Here is a 6,558-nt window from a genome sequence, read left to right on the forward strand (position 1 = left end):
GCGAGCAGGGGGACCGGGCTGGCGGTGGGGGTGGGTTACAAGCTGGTGCTGAGTGCAGGGGAAAAGTGGCCCCTTGCCCATCCCATGGCCAGCACCCCACGCTGTAGCCACTTGCAGCCTGCATGGGGCTGCCTGTGCCTGCTCAAGACAGCTTCATGTGGGCTGCGAGCAACTGCAACAGGGAGCGTGGACCATGGGGCAGGTGAAGGGCCGCTTTTCCCTGCTCTCAGCACCAGCTTCTTCCCTGCCAGTGAGCAGGGGGTCAGGGCTGTGCACTGCCCCCCGCCTGTACCACAGGGCTGGGGGGCACTGGGAGTGAGCAGGTGTGGGAGCCGGTGGGAGCACAGGGCTTGCACCGGTGTCCCAGGGCCAGGGCCGGTGGGGCCCAGAGCAGGGTAGCAGGAGCGCGGGGTCCCAGCTGGCAGGGGCTCTATGGAGCTTGGCCAGCTCCTTCCTCTCCCTGCTGGTGCAGCCCAGCCCGGCTCCACAGACCCCTACCAGCCTGCGCCCTGCTCTGGACCTCACCAGTGCTGGCCCTGGACATTGGTCCCAAGATGGTGACCAAGGGGCGGGGCACCTGTCAAGGGGCAGAGCTACCCATGCGGCTCTCAACAGCCTGCCAAAACTGGGTAAGTGGCCCTTTGCCCGAAATAATTGCCCGCCCCTGCCTTAATGTGCAACTGCTCACAGCACGTTCTAACTTAACACCGCATGACGTTCCACAGATCGAGTATGGCCTAAGTGAAACATGGTCTTAGACAACGGGGAGCACAATTGCTGCAGTGCACCAGGGTGGACCCAACTCTCCAGGCTCACCTGACTGGCATGCCTAGCATGCGTGTACCTTTGATTGGGGTAGGATGCTACTAACTGTCAACCCCAGGTGCTGTCTGTGTTGTTTACATGCAGGATGGCCTTACGTTAACAGAGCTGAGTTTGCTGCAAGTCTGTGAAAGCTGCCTTCCCTTTCTCCTGCAGGGATTACACATACCACAGTGCCTCTACTCCTTTTACATAACAGGCTTTATCTCTGTCGCCTGTAATAGAAAACAAGGAAATATGATTAAAGCCCTTACACAAGGGACCCTTGTTCTCTCTGTTTATTAGCCTTCAGAAAAGCCATTAGCTTAATGTCTGTGTGGAGAGATCCCATTGCTGCCTTCACACCTTTTAACCTTCCCTGGAGAACCTGGATAAAAGACCCAGGCTCCCATCTCTTATCACATCACCATCATTTGGGACAAACACAATAGGGACTGCAGAGAGATGTTGTTTGAATGAGGACAGGCATGAAGACAGTTTAGTTGTGCAAACAGTAGCAGTGAGATGCCCAATAAAGAGCCTTGGCAATAGAGGCAGTGTGTTGGAAGATGACAGGCAGCTTTATAATGAAAGGGGACCCCTGCAAGGGACTAGGGGGAACTTGCACTGTATTTTCCAAGGTTTTCAATCCTTCTTTGAGGAAGGAACATTCTTCTGAGAAGCAGCCAGATTGCAGGAGCCACTTCCAGATCAACAGAGATCAGCAAGCCTTGTACCTATACGCAGTGATAGGTCCTGTTCTGAACCTAAAGAGCACCAATAGAGCTGGTGATACAGAGAATGAAAATAATTTGTCTTGAGACCCATAGAAATGAGACAGAATGAGAACACAAAACTCCTGGTTCCTCACTCCACCCACTACCAAATAGCACATGCCATCTCCCAACAGGCAGGAGTTTTCAAAAATAAGACATTTCTTATAGATGTGTAAGTGTTCACACAGCCAGGGGCAGACCTGGGGGGGGGGTGCAGTGGTGCAGTTGCACCCCACTTTGATTCCTGCTTCATGCAAACATTAAAACCATCTGCCTGGGAGAAGCAGCAGCATTTCTATTCAGGAAGTGCTGAAAGAGTCAATGGACTTCATGATTCATTATTCTCTCCCTGATTCCTGCTAATCTCTCTCCATTCCATCAATGTTAAAGACCTTTTTAATGGTTTTAACCCACGATTCAAACTATACTTTCTTCTGTAATTTTGCTGTCTGTTAGCCATCCTGGTAATGTCTCTCTCCTGTTTCAAAGCCCTGCAGACTACTTTTAGCTCTAGCTAAAAACCTGAATTTAGGATATGGTAATACTAACTTGGGTGTACAAATGACTGACACTGAAGCATGGCACTATCAAGAAAGACACTCAAGAAGGCTAGGTTTTTGTTTTGTGAATCTGAGTAAGAGATGCATATTTAACTATAATGACTACAGGACTAATGACACAATATCTTGTGACTGTTTTAACTATTTTTGCCATGTTTCTTGTGTTTTTTTAAAGCTTTAGACAAAATCCAGAAAATGAGTACACATTAGCAGTGACTGAAGGCAATGCTTTTGATGGCCTGTGTCAAATGAACTAATGATCATGGATTGTTTCCTAAAAGAAACCACTAGTTATATTGATTTTTGCTTTAATCCAAAGTGGAATTATATGCTGCTAGCCTCCTAGTATATCACTAAAGCTTCTAGTTTCTCTTTAACTAGAGAAAAACATGTGTTATATATGATGATGTAGCATACCAGCTGCACCCCCTTTTTTAAATATCTTGGATCCACCCATGCACATCACTAGTGAGTATGCACACAGCTAGTGAATAAGCCACACTTTGGCCAAGCAGGTATGTGGCTCCAGTGTCTAACACCCAGGTCAAGGTGGTATTTCTAGGTATAATTTCAGGATTTATACTCACCCCAGGGCAGGCACACACAAAGCCATGATTCTACCCCTGTCTTTTAGGCAACAATCCATGATCACTAGTGCATTTGATATAGGCCATCAAATAGCATTGTCTTAAGTCACTGCTAATCTGAGCTAGATTCAGACTAACTGAATGAAAAGCTCCACATTGCATTCCCAGTGCTCTTAACGAACCCTCTGCTTCATTCTCATTACCGAGTCACCGAATTACTTTCTCAGAGCAGCATTCACTTGAGCAGCACTGATTTTGTCCTTGCTTTCCAAGTGGAAACGAGTAAAACAATAACTCTACCTAGTAATCCATCAAAGAGTAACATAGCCAGAACTGCAAGCCGGAATTGTCAAGCCTCTTAGTTCCTGTTGCTAAAAAAAATCAAAGGCCCCTGCAATGACATGTATCACAGAATGGTCCTGAATACACATAAAATATTATCCCTTAGCTAGAGAATACTAAACATCAAGTGAAGTGCATTCCTGGGAACACGAGGGAAAAGCAGTGAGAAGAATTCAGGCACATACTGCAACCTAAGCTGATGTCAGGCACTATTCTAAATTTTCTCTTGCTGCAAAAACAGAGTATCCTAAGACAGAGCATCCATTTTGTTGAACCCAAATCAGCAGTAGCATTCATTGTTCTCTCTAAATCTTCACAGTGAATTTAATTTAAAAAAATCAAGGAAAGGAAGGAGGGGGATTCAAGAAAAGTTACAATAGAAATACATTGTGAGCTAGAGAAACGGACAAGAGAGTAGGAATTATTTGTGCCTACTAGCAGCCAATTAGATCTACACTATTTTGCTGAAGTTTTCTAAGGCATCTGAAGGAGGTAAACATCCAATTTCTTAATATTTTATTTTTAATAGGAACTGGGTCCTTAAATCCTTTAGCATGCTTTTAGTATATATGCATCAGTGGATCGTAACCTCGGATATAGGAAAGTTGTAAGAAGGAGCAACAATCACCTACCTCCAAGTGGCACAGCCCAGAGGTAAATGTATGGAAAGAGATCAGGCATTGAACTCCTTCCCCAGCTGCGGCTGTCCGCAAAGCAGTGACTGAAGGGAGTCTCCACCAACTTTTTATGTTTCACTGTAGGGGAAAAGAGAATGACATTGAAACCTACCTCCCACTTCCTTGCGCTGTAGATTAAAGCTATTCATCCAACCAAAACCAGATGTGGTGCCATTCAGCCTGCCCTCCTTCCATTGTGCAGAGTCAGAGGGGTATGATGCCCTCTCTGGAGCTGTCTCAAAGACCCACATTTGCTTGGGTGGAGCAGACTCAGCAAAATCATGGTCACTTGTGATGCCGTGTTGCTAAACCTGAAGGTCAACAGTATGTATAACTTGGGGTCAGGCTACTATGCAAGATTTATTGTGTTACTCCCCAGCCTTTCTCTGAATGTCCACATTCTCCAAATATATAGTGGGCAGGTGTAGTGATCACAGGACCTGAGACAAAGCCCTCTGAAGTCAACAGGAGTCTTTCATTGGCTTCAATACACTTCAGACCAACACATGCTCTTCTTCCCAGCTTTCTCCCCTTCCCTCAGACATTCCCCCTGCTCTTATAGCTGTGGCCTCTACATTGTTCTGCCACGTCACCTCGCTCATGAAATGTAACTGCATGGTGCAAAAAAGCTGTTCAGTCTTTGAGATATGTTCAGTTATTGGCCTGGTGCTGGCAACAAAAAAGCTGGTCAATGCTAGCTGTGATGCAGAAAATGATATGCTAGGAACAGGAGGGAAACCCACTATCTCCTTTGCCAAATGTCCCTGGGCAGCTGTTAACATTATGACACTTTTGGCCATATTGATCAACTAGGGTTCTGAACAAGAGAGCCAGTCAAGTTATGAACCTCTCTGTATCTTAGACAAATAATTTCTGAATCACCCTATCACTCTGCCCCTGATTGTAAAAATGTGGGTGCAAAAGGTTGTAGGGACAGGATTTGCCAACTAAGGATTTTCTACTCTGATGGAAAGAATTTGCTTAGGCTCTAGGAAAACACAGGAGTAGGAGACAGGACCGGTGATCTGGGTACTAGAGTTGTCTACACTCTCAGGAGAGGGGGATCAGGATAGCTCTGTGAAAGCCAATGGAGCTGTGCAGGTTCATACCTGTTGAGGATTGGGATTCCTCTTCTGGAAAACTGGAACAGTTGGAGCTGATTGGAGAATGGCAAGAATACAGTGTGGAAAAGTTTGACATTTTCAGATGTATTCAAAGGAGAAAAACAAAAAGAAAACAATCTACTCTTTCTTGCCATTTTTTTGTTGTTGTTCATTTCCTCCTCCTCTTTTTTCCCTTTTTCTATTTTAAAATGGAGAGAAAAAGAGATAAAAATAATAACGGGAAACCATACAAATGTTTGGTTTTTAGTGTGTGTGTGTGTGGGGGGGGGGGGTTCTTGTATCACAAGATTGAAAAATCAAAAAGGAATTGACTGTGCCCCTAGAAAATGTTTGTTTTCATAAAAGACTTTCAAGTTTTGAATGCCGGCTCTTACGACAGTATGTGCTGATCTCACTGGCAGGGAGTCTTTGAGGTTGACTTCACTAATGCTAGTAAAGTGTTCTGCGATCCTCATTAGTTTCCTGAACATATATAGCATAGAGCAGACCAAAGCCATGCCCTATAGTAGACACTGACTCAGGTTTGCCCAAAGAGTCTCCAGCATGGCATAGTGCCAGCAGCTAATTAGCTTCCTACCAAGAAAGCTGACTGAGGCTTTTAACCAGGCTAGAGCTCCTGGGATGCTACATCAGTAGACAGCTTCCTCAAGGCCCATTTCTGGTGATAACATACCTCCTCCGGAAAGGGGAGAAGAACAGTTTTCATGTGCATTCATCCCCTATCTGAACAAAGGGTGTATTAACACTACTCTAAGCCACAAGTGTGTGGTGAGGATAAATACTGCAAGGTGCAAAGCTGGAACTGTGATGGGTGGTAATATAAGGAGTTCATCTGCTAGGATGTGCATTTCCTCCCCAGGCAGTCATAATATGGGCTGTCATATAGAAAAAAATCCATCCTTTTACTAGAGGTAAATATTTCTTTGCCCCTACATCTAGCCTCTCATAGATACTGTGGACATCCCATTTCCGGAGCTGGTAACAGATGCCAGCTGATTTTGAGCTCAGCAGAGCATTCTGATCAAAGGAGCAGTATAATCTCTTTAGTTTATCATGTCTCTTCCAGTGACCACCTAGCTGCATTCAGAAACCTGCTGACAATTTATATGAAACTAGAGACTTTACAGTGTTACTCTGTTAACATTTATCTTTTTACAAGCAGCAAGAAATCATATGAAGCAAGTCCAGATCCAGTTAAGCTGCAGACATTTTCGGCAGTTCCTCTGTCCCTGCACTCAGCACTATTTTGGGCTGTACGGAGCACGACTTGGAATTCCCTCGGAGGGAACGGACAGCTGCTGCACAACACTTTCTTGCTCAAGCATCCTCTTTCCTCATTGTCCTTATTTTTTTTTATTTGCATGAATCTTGCCTAGAGCAAGAGATGCAGGATGGAAGCCCCATTGTGCTAGCTGGTGTACATACATGTAAATAAAGACTGGTCTTGCCCCAAAAAACGTACATTTATTACTAGGGACGTTGTCTGCTTTTCACCCAGGCTGCTCCTGCTGCATATTCCTGTGCTCTGTCTGGGATGCCAAGACTGCCCTGGGATTGAAAATGCCCTCCCTGGGCTTTCCAGTAGGAAATAAACAGTAGATGAGCCCTCAGTGGCAGATATTCTTTTTTCCCTATGTTGGTCTCTGACCTGGGGAGTTAGTGAGAAAGAAATACAGATGGTTGTTACAAGG

At 45.2% G+C, this 6,558-nt stretch overlaps 1 long non-coding RNA gene across 1 annotated transcript in view; it reads left to right on the forward strand.

The window, feature by feature from the left end:
• LOC112551317 overlaps nucleotides 1-6,313 on the forward strand; it is a 51,684-nt gene extending 45,371 nt beyond the window's left edge. The window contains exon 3 of the long non-coding RNA XR_003095607.1: nucleotides 6,030-6,313. This is a non-coding gene — a long non-coding RNA (uncharacterized LOC112551317). The remainder of the gene's footprint in view (nucleotides 1-6,029) is intronic.
• The last annotated feature ends 245 nt before the right edge of the window (nucleotides 6,314-6,558 follow it).

Source organism: Alligator sinensis, unplaced genomic scaffold, assembly GCF_000455745.1.
Source record: "Alligator sinensis unplaced genomic scaffold, ASM45574v1 scaffold584_1, whole genome shotgun sequence".
NCBI classification, from domain to species: Eukaryota; Metazoa; Chordata; order Crocodylia; family Alligatoridae; genus Alligator; species Alligator sinensis.